General features: G+C 41.8%; 1 protein-coding gene across 10 annotated transcripts in view; it reads left to right on the plus strand.

Moving 5' to 3' along the window:
* The window catches only part of CACNA1E (calcium voltage-gated channel subunit alpha1 E), a 497854-nt gene that overhangs the window by 77777 nt on the left and 399767 nt on the right, over positions 1-20310 (plus strand). The gene's annotated exons all lie outside the window — the stretch shown is intronic.

Below are 20310 nucleotides of genomic sequence, written 5' to 3' on the forward strand. Positions count from 1 at the left end.
TTACAGATGACTACTCTGTGATATCACCCTGGCATTTTGTTGTGGTGCTTATCATAATCAAACTTATTTATTTGTTTGCTATTTATTAGTTGTGTTTCCTGAGTTCATTCAGGTCTGTGCTCAAATATCACCTCCACAGGAAGGCCCTCTATGACCACCCAAGCTGAGGAGTGCCCCTTTCCTATCACATTATATTTCACTACACAGCTTAATCAATATTCTTTTTTATATAGTTGGTCATTGCTTGGCAAACACACCCACTCCTCTCAGCCCCACCCCCAACCCATACATTTTTCTTCCCCACTAGATTATAAACTCTGTGAAAGCAGTGTGTAGATATTCACTTGAAAGGAAAGCCCCATGAAGGAAGGAGACTTATGTGTCCCATTCAGCTGCATGAACTGTTATAAACGTCTCCAGCACTTAGAATGATGCCAGGCGTAGTACACACTTAGTGAATACCTGTGGCATGAACGGATAAATAGTGTTGAAGTTGAGTAGAATCTCAAAAAGCAGTGATGGGAGAGAAGAAAGAAGATTCTCAACCAATGGAAAAGCAGAGATATTGGAAAGTGTACATTTTGGGAAAGACGAGAACTTTGGTTTGTTGGAATGTAAAGACCGTGATGGGTGTTAGGTAGGGGTTAAGTCAAAAAAAGGCAGGTTGAGGCCAGATTATGGAAGACCTTAAAGGCTGTTCATGAGTTTATTCAGTTAGGTATGAGGGAAATATTCAGACTAAGCCCTGAAATACACGTAGAAAGTGTCTGAAGATTTACTTCACTTTTAACACCAGTGACAATTCTGTGGCTTTCTGAGAGTCATAATTGGTTTAGACAGAGGGATGCCATTAGCAAAGATTGGTGAACTTAAGAGGAATTCTAGTTTGGTTAATTGGTTGAATCATTTATTCATCAAGGATTGAGATACCTGGTAATAACCAAGTTCTGTGCAAGGGAAGAGACATTTAAATGTAAAGCAGGATATTAATGTAAATGTAAAAATGGGATCCCTTCCCTTGGGCTCACTGTCTAATAAGGGAGGTAAACCTGTAAACAGGTCATTATAACGCAGTGTGATATGTGCTATTAGAACTCTGTGTACCATGGGTGGGGGCAGAGCAGGGGGTAGCAGCCAGCTCTTCCTGGGGCTGTTAGGAAGGCTGTTCACATCCCAGGCCAAGCTTGGAAGGTGAGCAGGCAATGGCAGGAGAACAAAACTGTGAAGGGAAATGAAAACAGAGGGGGCAGTATAAAATGTAGAGGGGTACAAGACCCTGGCTGCCTGGGAAACAGGAAGCAGCAGTTTTGTGTGCAGAGTGTATGGGGGCTGGGTAAGTGACCAGGGCACCATGGATTGGATGTAATGAAATGTGTGAGGTCAGAAATATGGGAGGGGCCAGGTAATGAAGACCTTTATCACCTTAAGGTAAGGAGTTTGAAGAAGAGGTCTGTTTCCTCCCACTCCCTGACTTCTTCTTATAGCAGAAATGCTCTCTTTGTGGCCCCGTCATACCCAATTTACACTCGTTCGTGTTCATTTTTTTGCTAAAAGTATTGAATAAGTTTCTATTGTATGCCAGACACTATTGTATACATTGAAGATATGGTGGTGAATAAGGTAAACAAGTTGCCCTCATGGAGTTTATAGTCTAATGGGGAAGGTACATACATCTATATGTGTGTATGTACATATTGTGTATATTTATTTGTTACCAAGTAATGATCAATTTTGTGAAAATAACATTTATGTGTGTATATGTGTATACATTATTTTGCCAAGTTAATTATTAGTTCTTGGAAAAATAAAACTCTGTAAAGAAATAAAACACAATGAAAGGGGGTGTTTAAGTTTTGGAAGGTATTTCTGTTCTGTGGAAGTGACATGAAAAAGATCTGAATAGAGGAGCAAGCCAGGTATCATGGGGAAGAGTGTTTTAGTCAGAGAAGACAGCAAGTGCAAAGGCCCTGAGGCAGGAGATGTTCCAGGAAGAGCAAGGAGGACAGTGTAGCTGAAGTACAGTGAATAAAGGAAGAGGGATAGCAATAAAGGAAGCAATTAGCAACCAATCATGGTGGGCTTGCAGGTGATGGATGAAGTTACAGATTTTATTCTAAATGTGATGAGAAGTCATTGGAACGTTTTGAACAATACATTATGAAAGAATCATGCTAATTGTTTGTAAGTAATAGCCTTTAGTGGGACAGGGGTGGAAGCCAAGAGGTGGGTTGGGAGACTGTTGCAGTAGTGTAGGTGAGAGATGATGGTGGCTTGTTGCAGCTTAGCATTGATGCTGTTGTTGAGAAATGGTCAGATTCTAGATATATTTGAAGATGGAGCCAGTAAGTTTGCTGATGGATTGAATGTGGGGTGTTAAGGAAAGAAAGAGGGAAATCAAGGATGATTCCCAAGGTTTTTGACTTGAGCACCTGGGTGAACAGCGGTGCCATTTACTGAGACAAGAGACAATGATGGAAAAGCAGATTTGTAAGAATGTAAAGAGCAGGGAAGTCAAAAGTGTTAATTTGGAGACGCCTATCAGGCACCCAAGTGGAGATGCTGTGTGGGTAGCTGGATGCACAAATCAGAAGTTAAGGGGCAAAGTCAGAGGTGGAGATAGAGTTTTGGGAGCATGCACATGTTGGGATTAAATGCTGTCCCTGTGGTCCTGACCATTTTTCCAGGACAGAGCAGTGCTGCTCCTTCCATGAAGCCTTCCTTGCCTGTCCTGGGCCTTTCCTTTGCCTTTCTGTTATTTCCTTTAAGCTGAAGACTTTCATTTGGGCAAGCTGTGCCTTCACCTTTGATTTATATCTCTTGAAGCTTCACAGGACCTTGACTGGGGTGCTTAGGCTGAGGGGTGCCGACCTTCTATGTCTAGAGGCAGGTGGGCCATGTTTCCCAAGGTTGTCTATGGCTGATGTTTGGGTCTATCAGACACGCATAAAGACAGATTCAAAACATCATCATAGAAACCAAAGGCAAAAGGACACATACTGTATGATTCTGTTTATATGAAATACCCAAAATAGGCAAATCTGTAGAGACTGAAAGCAGATTAGTGGTTGCAGGAGCTGGGGCAGGGGAATTGGCAAAAGCCTGCTTAATGAGTAGTTTCCTCTGAAGTAATGAGAAAGTTCTGTAACTTGGTGATGGTTGCAAAACATTGTGAATATGCTTAATGCTGTTGAATTGTATACTTTTAAGTGGTGAATTTTATGTATGTCAATGTTACCAAAATGAAAAAAAAAATACCCCAACTATGTCATCAGGGATGGTTTCCACAAGACTCCTCATTGTCTTCTCTTTGAGGCAGCTTCCCCACTCACCCTGACTCCCTGTGCTTAGGTAGGGATGGAGGCTAGGGGCTAGGCACTGGGGATGGGGGAGGTTGGATGTGTGTGGCTGGGGGCTGGCACTGATCTGCTTCAAAGGGCAATCTGTCTGTTTATAGAGAGAAGTGGAGGAAGGCAAGGTCAGGATTACAGAGCAGGGTCAATTTATTCCTACCCAATCTGAGGTCTGGTATGCACATGGGGTGGGATAAGGGCTGGCCACTGGGGCTAACAAGCTGGCAGCTGTGATGGCCAGTCATTTGTGGCCCACCAGTACATATCAGGGTGGTTACTGACACCCTTTCTTGCTCAGTCCTTGCTGCCAGAGGTATCTGGGAAACTCTGGGTGACTTGTGTTGCTGTTTGTAAAGTCTGGCCTTTCTCTTTCCAAGCTGGGGAAAGAGCCCACTAGAGAACCCCATGAGAGAAGCTGGAAAAACCAAGACATTCCTAATGATCTGATTGCCCATCCCCCTATTGGGTGATCACCTTTAGATTTTTAGGGCAAGGTTCTGTGGGCTGTGCTTTGGGGTTTCATAAGGAACCATTAGCTTGTCAAGCACCTGAAATTACCAGGTAAAATGTAAGATGTTTTTATTTTCGGGCATATATAGTGTTGCCTTTGGTAGACTCTTAGCATATGTGTTACTTGGGAGGAAGAACTTACTAGCTATTACATTAGCATGGATGAGTGAATCAGTCCAGGGACAGTCACAGGGGGCACCAACGGATTTGAATGAGGAGGGTGGTGATATTTCCAGAGATAGAGGTGGAGGACAGAGATGGAGATCCAGAAAAGTTTGAGACCATGTGGAGTCTTCAATGAAAATAAGCAAAAGGGAAATTGTATAAAGATATCTGGTATGCTGATATTTCCAGCATTACTATATTAGGACTGGGTGTTTGCAGCCCCAGGTCTGTAACTTGGGTGTGACTCTGGAAATAGGAGTTGTCTTAGTCAGCTTGGGCTGCCATGACAAAACACCTTAGGCTGGGTGGCTTAAACAACATACATGTACTTCTCACAGTTCTGGAGCTAGAAGTCTAAGACGAAAGTGCTGGCAGAATTGGTGTCTGGTGAGAGCTCTCTTCCTGGCTTGCAGACAGCCACCTTCTTGCTGTGGCCTCACATGGCAGAAAGAGAGGGAGAGAGAGAAAGAGAGCAAGAGCTCTCTGGTGTCTTTTCTTAAAAGGTAACTAATCCTATCAGACCAGCACTCCACTTTATGATCTCATCCTTTCTGATACCTTAATTAGTTCCTAATGACCCTGTCTCCCAGTGTAGTCACATTGAGAGATAGGACTTCATCATATGAACCAGAGTGGGTCAAACTTAGCCCATGGCAGGAGTCATAACCACACAGCCCCAGGAATGCTCTCTGGCAGGGTCCAGAAGTCTAGAGATGAGGCCCAGTGGCCTGGGTTCAGAAACCCACTCTAGGGATTGTGAGTTGTATCCTGGGGTGTTCTTTGTGAGAACCAGCTCAGCTTAGGACTCACCATGTAGATGAAAACTGAGGAGACCCTGGACCTGGAGACCCTGTGTCTCAGGGATGAGTCACAGGTGGACCAAGCTCCCCCTGGTATTCTCTTTTTTTTTTTTTTTAATTTTTTTAAACGTTTTATTTATTTTTGAGACAGAGAGAGACAGAGCATGAACGGGGGAGGGGCAGAGAGAGAGGGAGACACAGAATCGGGAGCAGGCTCCAGGCTCTGAGCCATCAGCCCAGAGCCCGACGCGGGGCTCGAACTCACGGACCGCGAGATCGTGACCTGGCTGAAGTCGGACGCTTAACAGACTGCGCCACCCAGGCGCCCCACCCCCTGGTATTCTGAAACACCTTGTAGGGGTCGGGACACATGTGGGGCTAGGGGCCAAGGCAATCCTGTAGTGAACTGTGTCTGGAAAATAGAGTGCAGTAAATTCTTGGCTTATGGAATGTCTTCAAGGCTCCGGTTGAATAATATATGCAGACTGGGTTTGACTCCTAGGTGGAACAGAAAGCTGTTGAAATTGTCTGTCAGAAAGTGCCGTAGCCCAGGAATCTGGTTAATGATTACAGGTGTGTGTGTGTGTGTGTGTGTGTGTGTGTGTGTGTGTGGTGGAGAGACAGATCTATCCTGGGCCAAGTGCTGGGTAAATGAAGGAGAGCCTCTTGTTGACCCTAGGATGATAGGCACAGAATATTATTCTTAAGAAAATTACATGGCAGGTCAGCACAGAAGGTGTAAAGCCCAGGCAGTTTGGTGCTTCCAGAATACAATCTCAGTGTCTTTTCATTCGACATTAAGATGATCTGATCTTCTGATCTTACCTCCCATTTTTCTCTACAGGGAAAATCTTTTAAAATGTTTATTTATTTATTTGAGAGAGAGAGAGAGAAAGGGAGAGAGAGAGAAAACAGGCGAGTGTGGGGAGGGGCAGAGAGAGAGGGCAAGAGTCCCAAGCAAGCTCCGTGCTGTCAGTACTGAGCCCCACGTGGGGCTCAATCTCATGAGCCTGTGAGATCATGACCGGAGCTGAAGTAAGAGTCAGGCACTTAACTGACTGAGCCACCCTGGTGCCTTGCCACTGGAAATCTGTTTTCTGATACTTGACTAAGCCTTACTAACTTCAACCTTCTTACCTTTGCATATAAGCTTCCTTTTGGCCAAATCCGACCTTCCTATTCTTTCTATTCTTTAAGAACATCTCAATCCTCACCTCCTCCATCCTTCTGATTCCTCTAGCCCACAGGGATCACTCTCTCTTTAGACATCTTAAAAGGTTTAAAATTGCTTTCACTTCTTGGTAAAATCATAGCTTTTCCAAAAAGAGAGATTTCAGAGATGTCACCACTATAGTCAGCGACAGAGTGGATGACCGACCAACATTCACTGAATGGCAATTTATGCAATCCTAAAACTCAAGCAGTCAGTGTTTAAAAAAGAAGGAAAAGCTAGGCAGGTGGAAATATGTGTGATCAATGATTAATGAGCCTCCTGAAAGGGAGTGCTTTAGGAATAAGACAGAGCAGTACCATCACTGGAAGCAAATATGAAATTGTGGCTCTTGGAGCAAAAGAAAGCTTCCCTTAATTAATGGGTAGCTGGCAAAAAACAAAACTGGTCACGAGAGGGGCTGAAATGGGGAGCAGACTGAGAAAGGATAGCTTGAAGATATAGGTAGGTGATGGTGGCAATTTTGAAATGTCATGTTTATCAATGAATAGTAAATGACTGATGTAGTGGAAGATGGAGGGCTGGTTCTTTAGAAAGGTAAGGATGGGGTTTGTGAAATGTTAAGGGAGTTAAATGTAGATAGCTCTATTAGAAGATATGTCAGTTTGCTTCCATTCTAGGTGTTGTCTGTGAGCATGAATGGATTTGCTCTGTGGAGTGCTGGAGGCTTCAACAGCTGCAGGTGTTGTTTACATGTTCCGCTCGCTTTCATGCTGAAGTGTGGTGTATCTGTTAAATACAGGCTGTGGGGGTAGGCTGTTTGGGCTCAAATTCTGGCTCTATTACTTACTGATTATGGTTCCTTAGGAATGTTACCAAACCTCCCCATGCCTCAGTTTTTCTCGTCTATAAAATGGGGTTAATAATAGTAACCCCCTTATAGTGTTTTTGTGAAGATTATAAGAAGTGTAATGTATGTAAGCATTCAGGAAGGTCTGGCATGTTGAAAGAGCCAGTACAGCGTTAATTCTTATTACCATTGGTTGTGAGTGACTTCACTGATTTTATGCTGTCTTCACGTCTTTGAGGATTGGACTGATAAAGGGCTAGTGCTCTTTTTTGGTGGAGGCATTAAGAAGTTGTGGGCCAGTGTGTACTCATATTTCAAATGTTTGAAAAAAATGTTTACAGCTTTTGAAAAGTGAATACCAAGAACCTCTTCCCAGGTTTGTGGGTTTGAGGGGCTGGAGCTGTTTGTGTCTCTGTCAGTCACCATGTGTTACAGGTGGGACTGGTGCCTGCACCTGGGGACAGAAAGTAAGGTAGAGATTGACTGTTGGCCTTCAGACAGGACCCTTAAGGGATGCCATGGATTGTGATATGGTGGATTCTCTGGGCCAAAGACAGTTGTTTCATGTGACTTTTGATCCCTGACCAGTCTAGGGTATGGGGAATGTTTACTGAAAGAATGGTACCTCAGGGGCTTGAATTCACATCAGGAATTGACTCCTCACCACTTGTGTGACTTTAGACAGCTACCTAACTTCTCTGGGCCTTGAAATATAGGCAGAATAAATAAGATAATGTATGTAGAGTGTCTGGCACATAGTAAGACTGAGAAATGTTAATTCCCTTTTCCTCAGTGTCCTCATCTCTAAAATGTGGATAATAAAAAATTCTGAGGCTTTAATAATAATTATAGATAGTAGGTATAAATTCATTCATTCAACAAGGTTTTTTGTGTGTGTGTCATCTATATGTCAGGCACCATCTTAAGGGCTTAGGACATAACAGTGAATTAAAGATACTTGCCCTTTGTAGTTTAAATTTTAGAAAGGGAAGATAGACAATAATATAAATGAATAAAGTTTCTAGTGTGTTAAAAGATGCTAAGTGCTGTGGAAAAAATAAAGGTAGGATAAGGAGGCTTGAGGCCGCTAGGGGTGGAGGCAGTGTGCGGTATTAAATAGGATGGCCAAGACAGGCTTCATTGACAAGGTGGTATTTGTGCAAAGACTTAAGATGAGGAACTGAATCATAATGATATTTAGGGTAAGAGCACTCCATGCAGAAGAAAGAGCAGTGCAGATGCTGTGGGAGTGTGTGTGGCATATTCCAAGAACAGCATGGAGGTCAGTGTGGCTGGAGCAGAGTAAGGGGAGAATAGAAGGAGACCAATTCAGGGGAGTAAGAGAGAGCCAGACCATGTAGGGCTTTGCTGGCTGTTGGGAGGGCTTTGGCTTTTACTCTAAATAAAATGAGGATATGTCGCAGGATTTTGAGTAGAGAGGAATGATTATATCTGCCTATTTAAGGGAATCACACTGCACACTGGCTACTGTATCCAAAACTGACTGCAGAAAGGCAAGGGTGGAAACAGGGAGACCAGCTAGAAGGCTATTGCTGTGTCCAGGTGAGAGATGATGGTGGCTTGAACCAAAATGGTAGCAATGGTAGGTGAGAAGCAACTGGATCTCATATTCTTGAAGGTGGAGTCAATAGGATTCATTGATGATTGGATATGGGGTATGAGAGAAAGATAGGAATCAAGGATAGTCTGAATAACTAGGAGAATGCCATCAATAAAGAAGAATATGGAATCAGTTTGGGTGGGGAAAATTAGGAGTTTACTTTTGATCAGGTTGAATTTGTGCTAATATTAAATATCTAAGTGGAAAAGTCATGCAGATAATTGGTTATATGAGTCAGAAATTTGGGAGCAAGAAATGGGCCGAAATACAAATTTTGGAATTGACAGCATATAATTGGTGATAATTAAAGTCATGAAGCTGGATGAGGTCACCAAGAAAGTGAGTGTAGACATAGAAGAAAAGGTACCCAGGGCTAGCTCTGGCCTCCTTAACTTAAAAAAGTTGGGCAGAAGTACAAGAATCAGCGAAGGAAGTTGAGGGGAAGTGATCCGTGAGGTAGAAGGAAAACCAAGGGTGGTTTAATGGAAGCTGAACTTAAGAAAGTGTTTCAAGGAGGGAGGAGTGATCAACTGTGTCAAATGATGTGACAAGTCAAGTATATTAGTAACCTATTGTGTAACAAATCACTACAAAACTTAGTAGCTTAAAATAATAAACATTTACTGTATCACAGAGTTTCTGAGGGTCAGGAATCGGGGAGTGGCTAAATTGGGTGCCTCTGACTCCAGATCTCTTACAAGGTTGTGGTCAAGCTCTCATCTGAGGCTTCTGTCATCTCAAGTCTAGACTGGGGCTGGAGAATCCTACTGCAAATTCTTGTAGTTTTTGGAAGTCCTCAGTTCCTCACTGGCTGTTGTCCAGATATCTCAGTTCCTCACCATGTGGGCTCTTCCATAGGCTGTCTGAGTGGCCTCATGACATAGTAGCAGCTTCTTCTCATGTGATCCAAGAGAAATAGAGAGAGTGTAAAAGAGCACCTGAGAGGGTAGTAATGGTCTTCTGTAACCTACTTTTAGAAGTGTTATAGCATCATCTCTGGATGTTCTTGGGAAGAGATGACACAAGAGCATGAGTACCAGAGGGTGGAGAGTCATTTTGGAAGTTGATTACCACACCAAGTATGACAAGAAGAATTGATCATTGGGTTTAGCAATGTGGAGATTATTGGTGACCTTAACAAAATCTGTGAAGAGAAATGTTTGATTGAAGTTGATGTGAGAAATACTGGGAAGAGGAGTACTGGGGCAATGAGTATAGACAACTCTTTTGAAGAGTTTTCTGCAGAGAGGAGCAAAGAAATGGGGTAATAGCTGGAGAAGGAAGCGTTTTTTCCTAGGATGGGAGAATAACACTATGCTTGTATGTTGATGGGAATAGTCCAATAGAGAGTGGAAAATTGATTATATAGAAGAGAAAGTACTGTCCTTGAGTGGGAGAGATAAGAACTTGTGTCAAGAAGGAGGGGTTGACTTTAATGTATTTTTAAATGTTTATTTGTTTTTGAGAGAGTGCAAGCAAGAGAGGGGCAGAGAGAGGGGGACAGAGGGTCAGAAGTGGGCTGTGCACTGACAGGCTGACAGCAGCGAGCCTGATGTGGGGCTCAAACTCATGAATTGTAAGGTCATGAGCTGAACTGAAGTCAGTTGCTCAACCTACTGAGCCACCCAGGTGCCCCTAGGAGGGGTTGACTTTAGATGGAGGCAGGCTGGATTTTATCTATAGCATTATTTGGGAAGATAACTATGTGGTATGTGGGCAGATATGGTTATGAGAGTTTGTGGAATTATCTTCTGATTGCTCCATGTTTCTCAGTGAAGTATCATCAGTTGGGCTTGTTAGATAGTGTGTGTGTGTGTGTGTGTGTGTGTGTGTGTGTACATATATAAATATAAATATATATATATATATATTATTTTTGAGAGAGAGAGAGGCGAAAGAGAGAGGGAAAGAGAGAGAGAGAGAGAGAGAGAGAGAGAGAGAGAGAGAGAGAGAGGAGGAGGGATAGACGGAAAGGGAGAAAGAGAGTCTTAGACAGGCTTCATGCCCAGCACAGAGCCCCATGTGCATTGACTGTGAGATCATGACCTGAGCCAAAATCGAGAGTCAGACGCTTAACCGACTGAGCCATCCAGGTCCCCCAGATGGTATATGTTTTAAAAAATCATGGCTTTGATAGCTTTGGTAACTTTGATGATGATGAGTAACTGTGGCCACAGTTAAAGCACCTTCCGGGTGATTCCTTTTGCTTTAAGTTAAAAGTAGAATTTTTGTTCTCATAACTTGTCCAGATAGTGGGACATCTACTCTTCATAGAGTAACATGGAAACAAAGATCTATTTAACCTAAAATAAATAACTTATGCTAAGAAACTATAATAGACAAAATTACAGGTCAATATCTTTGATGAACATAGATGCAAAAAATTTCAACAAAATATTAATAAGCTGGATTCAACAATACATTAAAAAGATCATACACCATGATCAAGTGGGATTAATTCCAGGGATGTGAGGATAGTTCAATATCCATAAATCAATTAATGTGATATGCTACATTAACACAATGAAGGATAAAAATCATACAATCATATCAATAGATGCACAAAAAGCATTTGACAGAATTCAACAACCATGTATGATAAAACTCCCAACAGAGTGTATATAGAAGGAGTGTACCTCAACATGATAAAGGTCATATATGACAAACCCACAGTTAATGTTACACTTAATGGTGAAAAGCTGAAAACTTTTCTTCTAAGATTAGAAACAAGACAAGGATGTCCACTTTTGTCACCTTTATTCAACATAATTTTGGAAATCCTAGCCACAGCAATTAGGCAAGAAAAAGAAATAAAAGTCATTTAAATTGGAAAGGTAGAAGCAAAACTCACTATTTGCAGATGACATGATATTATACATAGAAAATCCTAAAGCTGACAACCAAAAGCTATTAGAACAAATAAATGAACTCAGTAAAGTTGCAGGATACAAAATGAATATATAGAAATCTGTTGCATTTCTATCACCATAATAATGAACTATCAAAAAGGTAAATTAAGAAAACAAGACCAATTACAATTGCATCAAAAAGAAGATACCTAGGAATAAATTTAAGGAGGTGAAAACCTGCACTCTGAAAGCTCTAAGATGTTGATGAAAGAAACTGAAGATGAAATAAACAAATGGAAAGATATATTCTGCTGATGAATTGGAAAAGTCAGTCTTGTTAAAATATCTCTACTACTCTCCAAAATCTACAGATTCAGTGTACCCCTATGAAAATATCAATGACGTTTTTCATAGAACTAGAACAAAGAATCCTAAAATTTTTATGGAACTACAAAAGACCCCAAATAGTCAAAGCAATCTTGAGCAAGAAGAACAGAGCTGGAGATATGCTCTCAAATTTCAAACTATACTACAAAACTGTAGTAACCAAAGCAGTATGGTACTGGCACTAAAATAGACATGTAGATAAATGGGACATAATTGAGAGCTCAGAAATAAACCCACACTTTTATGATCAATTAGTCTACAGCAAAGGAAGCAAGAATAGACAATGGGAGAAAGACAGTGTCTTCAATAAGTGGTGTTAGGAAAATAGGACAGCTACATGAAAAAGAATGAAACTGGACTACTTTCTTGTACCATATACAAAAATAAACTCAAAATGGATTAAAGACTTATTGTAAGACCTAAAACCATAACATGCCTAAAAGAAAACATAGATAGTAAACTCTTTAACATTGGTCTTAGTGATTTTTTCAGGGGTGGGGATCTGTCACCTGAAATGAAGACAAAAGCAAAAGTAAACAAGTGGAACTACATAAAGCTAAAAAAAAAATCGCACAATGACAGAAACCATCAACAAAATGAGAAGGCAGTATAGTGAATGAGAGAAGATATGTGAAAATGATGTATCTAAGAAAGGGTTAACATTCAAAATATATAAAGAACAAAAAAACCCAAAATATATAAAGAACTCATACAACTCATTATAAAAAAATCCAATAAAAATGGGTAGAGGATCTGCATAGACATTTTTCCAAAGAAGACATAGAGATAGCCAACAGGCATGTGAAAAGATGTTCAACATAATTATCCATCAAGAAAGTGCAAATCAAAACCACAATGAACTATTACCTTACTCCTGTTAGAATGGCTATTACCAACAAGACAAGAAATAGCAAGCACTGGAAAGGATGCAGAGAAAAGGAAACACTTGTGCACTGTTTGGTGGGAATGTAAATTGGCACAGCCACGGTGGAAAACAATATGGAGGTTCCTTAAAAAATTAAAAATAGAAATACCATACAATCCAGCAAGTCCACATCTAGGTATTTATGTGAAGAAAACAAAAACACTAATTTGAAAAGACTTATGTACCCCTATGAACCCCTATGTTCATTGCAGCATCATATTTACAACAGTCAAGATATGGAAGCAAGTTGGGTGTCCATTGATAGATGAATGACTAAAGATGATGCCAGACACACACACACACACACACACACACACACACACACACACACACACGAATACTACTCAATCATAAAACCAAGAATTCTTGCCATGTGTGGCAACATAGGTGGACATAGAAGGTAGTATACTAAGCAAAATAAGTCAGAGAAAGGCAAATACCATATGATTTCGCTTTAAAAAATCAAACAAATGAATAAACTCATATGAAAAACAAATGAGATAGACTCATAGATACAGAGAACAAACTGATGGTTGCCAGAAGGAAGGGGAGTGGGGGAATGGATGAAATAGGTGAAGAGGATCAAGAGATACAGTGTTCCAGTTATAAAATAAATAGGACATGCAATGCAATGTTCAGCCATAGGGAATATAGTTAATAATATTGTAACAACTTTGTATGGTATCATATGATAACTAGACTTACTGTGTTGACCATTTCAAAATGTATATAAGTATTAAATCTCTATGTTGTGTACCTGAAACTAATATAATATTATGTCAATTATTCTTCATCAAGAAACAATTTTTACTTTTTAATTATTTACTTTTTAAAAGTTTTATTTATTTATTTTGAGAGAGGGAGAGGGAGGGAGGGTCAGAGAGAGAGGAAAAGAGAGAGTCCCAAGCAGGTTTTGTGCTGACAATGCAGAGCCTGATGTGGGGCTTGATCTCATGAACTGTGAGATTGTGATCTGAGCCAAAATCAAGAGTCAGATGCTTAACAAACTGAGTAACCCAGGTGCCCCAAGAAGAAGAAACAATTTTTAAAAATAGTTTATGATAAAACAGACAAAATCACTCACCACATTCTTATGTAGACAAGGAATAACATCTCAAGAATTTAAGAAAAAAATTGCAGAAGAGAAATCTTAATATTGAGAAGATTCGTTCCATTAACTAATTTTTCCTCTGGGAATTGGGAGAAGACTGGACTCTTTATTTCAGGAGTATAACATACCTGTTCATCCTGGTTTGAAAATCTCTGTAAATGGAAAAACCTTGTGAGCAGAATGGCTGGGACTTTTAGGGTAGTTCAGAGCTCTGAAGATAGGCTTTCTATCTTTGGATGAGGGAATTGAAGAGCTGACCAGAATACACAGTCAAAAAGGGCAGGGGACTGTGGGAGCTCTCAGAATGTTTCTGGAAGAGGCAGGAGCATCAGCCCCATCTCAGCACCTCCTGTGCTCCCTTTCTGCTCACTGGATCTCACTAAAATAAATAGCGGTTAGGACTCTTCCCTGGACCCCTCAGCTGCCCAGCATCCTGCCTGGACCAGGTGACTTAATCTCCTCTTGAGCCCACTGGGAAGGCTCCAGAGAAGGAGGAGAGTGAGAGAAGCTTTTGAATGGGTCACATTAATGATGCTTAATCCATTTTCAGAACTGGCATCCCTCCCCTTCTGCCTTCTTGTCCTATCTCCTGCCCAGCTCCTCAGCTCTAGAATCTCCAGGTGCAGGCCTGACCATGGGGTCAACCCTTGCCCCTCTTGTCCTGCAGGCAGTTCCCATGGGCACTCTCCTGGTTCTCAAAAAGCCCTTGCCCCATTGGCTGGGACAAAGTAACCCTGGAGATCCTGGATGCTCTCCTAGCAACCATGACAGAGCTGGTGGCCACCGCAGTTTTGCAGAAACAGGTGCTCCTGTAACAGGAACAAAATCAATTAGCCAGCCTGTTGCTAGTGTGCTAATGTTGCCCTATAAATGGCACTTGGCCCAGGAGAGTGACCTCTTCCTCCTAGGCCTCCTATCCCTGTTTTGGTGCTCAGTTTTCCATTGTTGCTTCAACCCCAGACTTCTATGGGGCTGCACAGGCCACAGGGGTCCTGCAGAGGGCTAACTCTTGACTTCTCTTTATTCTGAAGTCAGTTGTAAAATCAAACGGCTGCCATCTCCACACCTATGAAGACCACAGGCTCTGCCCAGATGCTTCAGCTGAGGGGAGGGTCAGCTTAATTCCCATTTCTCATAAGGTCTCAGGAGTATGAGGAACAACTATTCTTTTCCTCTTTATTTCTTTAAAAACAGGAAAAAGATACAATAAAACCTTAAATTAGGTGATAACACTTTCCTCCTTAAAACATGCTTTCTCGGGGCGCCTGGGTGGCGCAGTCGGTTAAGCGTCCGACTTCAGCCAGGTCACGATCTCGCGGTCCATGAGTTCGAGCCCCGCGTCGGGCTCTGGGCTGATGGCTCAGAGCCTGGAGCCTGTTTCCGATTCTGTGTCTCCCTCTCTCTCTGCCCCTCCCCCGTTATGCTCTGTCTCTCTCTGTCCCAAAAAAAATAAATAAACATTGAAAAAAAAAATTTAAAAAAAAATAACAAAAAACATGCTTTCTCACGTTTATCTTATTTGATTCTTATAATCTGTTGGAGGCAAGGGCAATATCCCCATTTTGCAGATGAGGGAACTGAGGCCCAGAGAGGGGGCTAACTTACTTACTGACATTAAGCTGGTAAATGGCAAAGCTAGGGATGCAGGAAAGGGCAGAAGGGCCAGGAGGACGATCTCTTTTTGTGACTTCTGGAGGGAAATCCTCCTGGCAGCTGGAGCTGGGCTGTCTGTGTGTGGGGAGTGCTCTCCCTCCTTGGGCCTCATTGAAGGAGACTGGGGTTCTATGGAGCACTAACACCTCTCTGCCCCCCCCACACCCAACCTGGGTCACCTCTCATTGTGGCAACTTTCCATTCGGTCTCATTTTCAAGAAAGATGTCTGAACAGCACGGCTGGACCTACTCTTGTATTAGTTTCCAAGGACTTTCACTTTGTCAAGCAAAACGAGGCACCTCTTTTACGTCTGTACCCCATCCCTACAGATCAGCTTTTCAGCTAGATCAAAGGGCAAACAGCAACAGAGAGAGAACTAGAAACAGAACTCTCTTCCTTCCAGGTGGTCTTGCTGTGCAGAATATCACTTCAGAAATTCTGTCTACACTATGAGGGCATGACTGTGAGGGAGCATCTCCTCTATGGATTTTAGGTGAACCTTGATCTTTCAGTGAGTCCCCTCAGGCCACCTTCTGAATCCCTTAAACATTCATCCTCATATTGTGCCCTTTGTGCCCTTCTTCTGAAGTTGTGGGAGTTGATTCTTCCCAAAATAACCTGAATCAAAAAGTAATGGCTTGCAGGAAAGTTACAATTAGCTTTTCATTGGGAAAAAAAAGCTCAAAGATTTTTTTTAAAGGAAGAGGTGGAGGAAGGAGAAGAAGCCACTGAAAAATCTGTGGTCTTCTGACTCAATTGAGAAAACACTGAATTATTTCAGTGGAGAGCTATTTCAACAAGAGACGCATTGATTTTTGGCTTCTCTTCATTGTTTTTATTGTTGATTACATCCTCTTTTTCTAGAGTGTCAGCAGTGGGCAGAGGTGAATGAATTACTTTTCCTCACAGTCCATTGATTTCTGTGTTGACACACATTGATTTCAACTCAGAATAAGAAAGCACATCCTAATAGAGCTATCTAAAGTTGGAATAGTTGCCTTGGGGGTTGTGAGATCCCTGTCAATGGAGGTGTTCACACATAGGCTGAATGCCTGTGCAGGGAACATTTAGAGCTGATTTGAGCAGTGACTGGGAGGATGGCTTAGGTAATCTTTAATGTCCTCTATTTCATGTTCAGCATTAAAACCTTGGATGACTTACTCACTTTAGGTAGAGCCTGCCTGTCAACAAGGACATTGTTTCCCACATGGTGGTATGCTAGGTGATTTTCATTGGTGAGGATTTATTATTAAAAACAGGAAAAATGTAAAACAATGAGATATCATTATATACCTATTATAATGGTAAAAATCCAAAACACTGACAACACCAAATGCTAGCAAGAATTGGTCCAACAGGAACACTCATTCATTGCGGGTGGGAATGCAAAATGGTACGGCTACTTTGAAGATAGTTTTGCAATTCCTTACAAAAATAAATATAGTATTACCATGTGATCCAGCAATCAAGGTTGTTGGTATTTAACCAAAGGAGCTGGAACTTATGTCCCTACAAAAACCCGTACACTGAAGTTTTTAGCTTTATTCGTAATTGCCAAAACTTGGAAGCAAGACATTTTTCAGTAAGTGAATGGATAAACTATGGTAATCAGACAATGGAGTATTATTCAGGGCTAAGAAGAAATGAACTATCAAGTCATGAAAAGACAGGAAGCGACCTTACATGCATATTACTAAGTGATAGAAGTCAATCCCAAAAGGCTAAATCCTGCATTATTCCAACTATATGACATTCTCGAAAAGGCAAAACTATAGGAACAGTAAAAAGACAAGTGGTTGCCAGGGGTTGTGGGGGTTGGAGTGGATGAATAGGCAGAACAATACTTTTTTTAAGGCAGTAAAAATACTCTGTATGATGCTATAGTGGTTGATACATGTTATTATACGTTTGTCCAAACCTACAGAATTCAGGCCACCTAAAGTGAACCATAATGTAAATTCTTAAAAAAATTTTTTTAATGTTTATTTATTTTGAGAGAGAGAGGGAGAGAGAGAGAGAGAGAGAGAGAGAGAGAGAGAAACAGAGACAGAGAGAGAGAGAGAGACAGACATGGAGTGTGAATGGGGGAGGGGCAGAGATAGAGGGAGACAAAATCTGAAGCAGGCTCCAGCCTCTGAGCTGTCAGCACAGAGCCCGACATGGGGCTCAAACTCATGGACTGCAAGATCATGACCTGAGCCGAAGTGGGATGCTTAACCAACTGAGCCACCCAGGTGCCCCAACCCTAATGTAAATTCTTTACTATGGGTGATTGTAACGTGTCAATGCAGGTTCATCAATTATAACAAATGTACCGCTCTGGTGGGGGGTGTTGACAATGGGGGAAGACTGTATATGTGTGAGGCAGGAGGTATATGGGAACTCTCTGTGCCTTCCTCTCAATTTTTCTTTGAACCTAAAATTGGTATAAAATATAAAGTCTTAAAAAAACTGAAAAAAAGAGTAAAAATATAATTAGCATATCAGATCATGATTTTATATATATCATTGCCAAGGATGGAGCTAAGACAATCAATGCCATGGTAACCCACATTAAGACTGTACAAATTACAGGTGGAGTCCTAAAACTTGACCTTGAATATTTGAAACCTTCATTGCTGAATTTCTGCCCTGATCGTTCCAAAGAATGGATAGTACAGGTGATCCAGATAAATCATATGGAGTTAGATCTACTGTATCTCTATGCTGCATCTCAGTGCTCTTTTCAGTGATACATTGGAAGCAGATTCGAATTTGCACAGCCACAGAACTCAGGTTATAAAAATGTAGCTTTCATTAGTTCTAGAAACCTGTTTGATTTCTGAGTCCCTAGCTACATTAATGGAAAACAACTTCATTTTTATAAATTCCTGTTTTTGTTAGTTCTGGCCAGAGGTTTTCAGGTTAATTCGCAATTTATCATTCTTTTTAAAAGAATTTTTGTAAGCAATCTCTACACCCAGTGTGGGGCTAAAACACAACTCTGAGATCAAGAGTCACATGCTCTACCGACTGAGCCAGCCAGGTGCAATTAACTAATATTTTGCCCCCCGCCTTTTCCTTCTTGGCGCTTACGTGCCCTTGTATCAGGGTGGGGCATCAGGCCTATGGACCTGCAGGAGCCGGCTGCAGACTGGCCATGGCCTACATGTAGGCGTCCTCCCTGCGAATGGGCATTGGCGTCTCGGCTGCTACAGCAGCTGCACACCCCGCCATGCTGCTGGTCCTTATCTGAACCTTGAGCCCCTTCAGGACAGTTGCAAGATCCCCCTGCTCCTCTCGGTGGGCAGGAGTGTGTGTAACAGATAGGAAATCTTCAGACATTCCTCTTCACCACTCGGGACATGGGAGCTTTAGGGGGTGGGCCCAGGCTATCTCAAGACCTCTCTCCCTGCCTCTGCCCAGGCCTGCCCTCCCTCCGTTTTTCCTTGCGGTGTGTTGAACTCCTACTTATCATGACACGTTGAATGGCTGTCTCTGCCCAGGATTCCAGAGAGGAAGCAGGCACACTTACTGGATTATTATTGTAATAGCTGCCAACTGATCTCCTGGCCTCTTACCTTGATCCCTGACTATTCTCAGTAGTAGCTAGGGTCATGTCATAACTCTGCTTCAAGCCTTCCAGTGGCTTCCCATTTCACTCAGAGCAAAAGGCAAAGGGCCTCTGTGTATCAGCCCGTCCCAGTATGTCTCTGACTCTGTCTCTTGCTTCTCCTGTTGGAGCCACATGGTCTCCTGGCTGCTCCTGGAACATGCTAGGCATGTTCCTTCAATACTGTCTTGGCACCTCCTTTTCTGTCTTCCTGAATATCTGAATTGCTCATGCCTTCTCTTTCTTCAAGTTTACTGAGACCTACCCTGACTGCAACCCACCCCAACTCCCAGCCTCTCTGCCAGGCCCATTCTTACATAATGTACATTCTAAGCTTAAATATCCTATCTTTCAAGCAAACTCTGCAACTCCCCAGTGCCCTTTGTGGACTCTGAAATCACTTATTCTTTGTTCCCATTTGAGCCCTTACCACAGTGGCCTGTCAGGATTGGTTTACTGGTCTGTTTTTGGCCCTAATGCTAGCACAATGCTTGGCATGTAATAGGTGCTCGTCATAAGTGTGTTGTATAAATAAGGGATCAGATGAATGAGTGTGTGATTTCAGTTCATTTAAAAAAAATTAAGGACTGTTGAGAAGATTAGCTAGAAGGCTTATAAAGCCTACAGTATGGTGCTTGGCTCAAAAGGAGTTAATTCATATTTATAATTTATATGCTAAGGAAGGTCTTCTTGCCACAGAGCTTCCATATCGTCTAGAGTTCAACTAGTTCCAGTGAAAATGACACCGATTTTATATAGAAATCAGACTAAAATGCATGGAAAACATGTGTTGGATGGAATGGGCAGTCCTATATTTTTATGGTATCAAGATTAGCAGAGGCCCCTTTTCTTGCCTCACGTCCTTTTATCACTGCCTGGCTGTCAAAGAGCCCACTCTCCCTGGGGCACTGGCACCTTCGATTGTGCTAAGGTATTTCAATGATTTTGATTTCACCTCTGAGAGCCTGGTGTTGGGGAACGCAAGTTCGAGGTGGGAAAAAAAGGTAGAAGAAAGACAGGGTAAACTACTTTGGAGCATGTGTGTGGTGATTACATGGTCCGGTCTTTCTGGTGCTTCCCAATTTCATATAATTCTATTTTTTTTCCAACACAGGTAATTATATGAGATGTTCCATATTTGTTAAAACTTTGAAAATCAGAAAAACATCTTGTTTTCAGACCAGTTTTAATTTTTGGATAAAATTTTCTGTAGTAATGGGGAATTTTTTTTTTTTTTTGTAAAACATTATGGTGAAGACACGCAGGAATTTGGCAACAGCCAGGCGGCAATACCAGGGTCCTGGCAGCTAAAGGGTGGAGGTGTA

Source organism: Leopardus geoffroyi, chromosome C3, assembly GCF_018350155.1.
Source record: "Leopardus geoffroyi isolate Oge1 chromosome C3, O.geoffroyi_Oge1_pat1.0, whole genome shotgun sequence".
In the NCBI taxonomy this organism is placed as follows: domain Eukaryota; kingdom Metazoa; phylum Chordata; class Mammalia; order Carnivora; family Felidae; genus Leopardus; species Leopardus geoffroyi.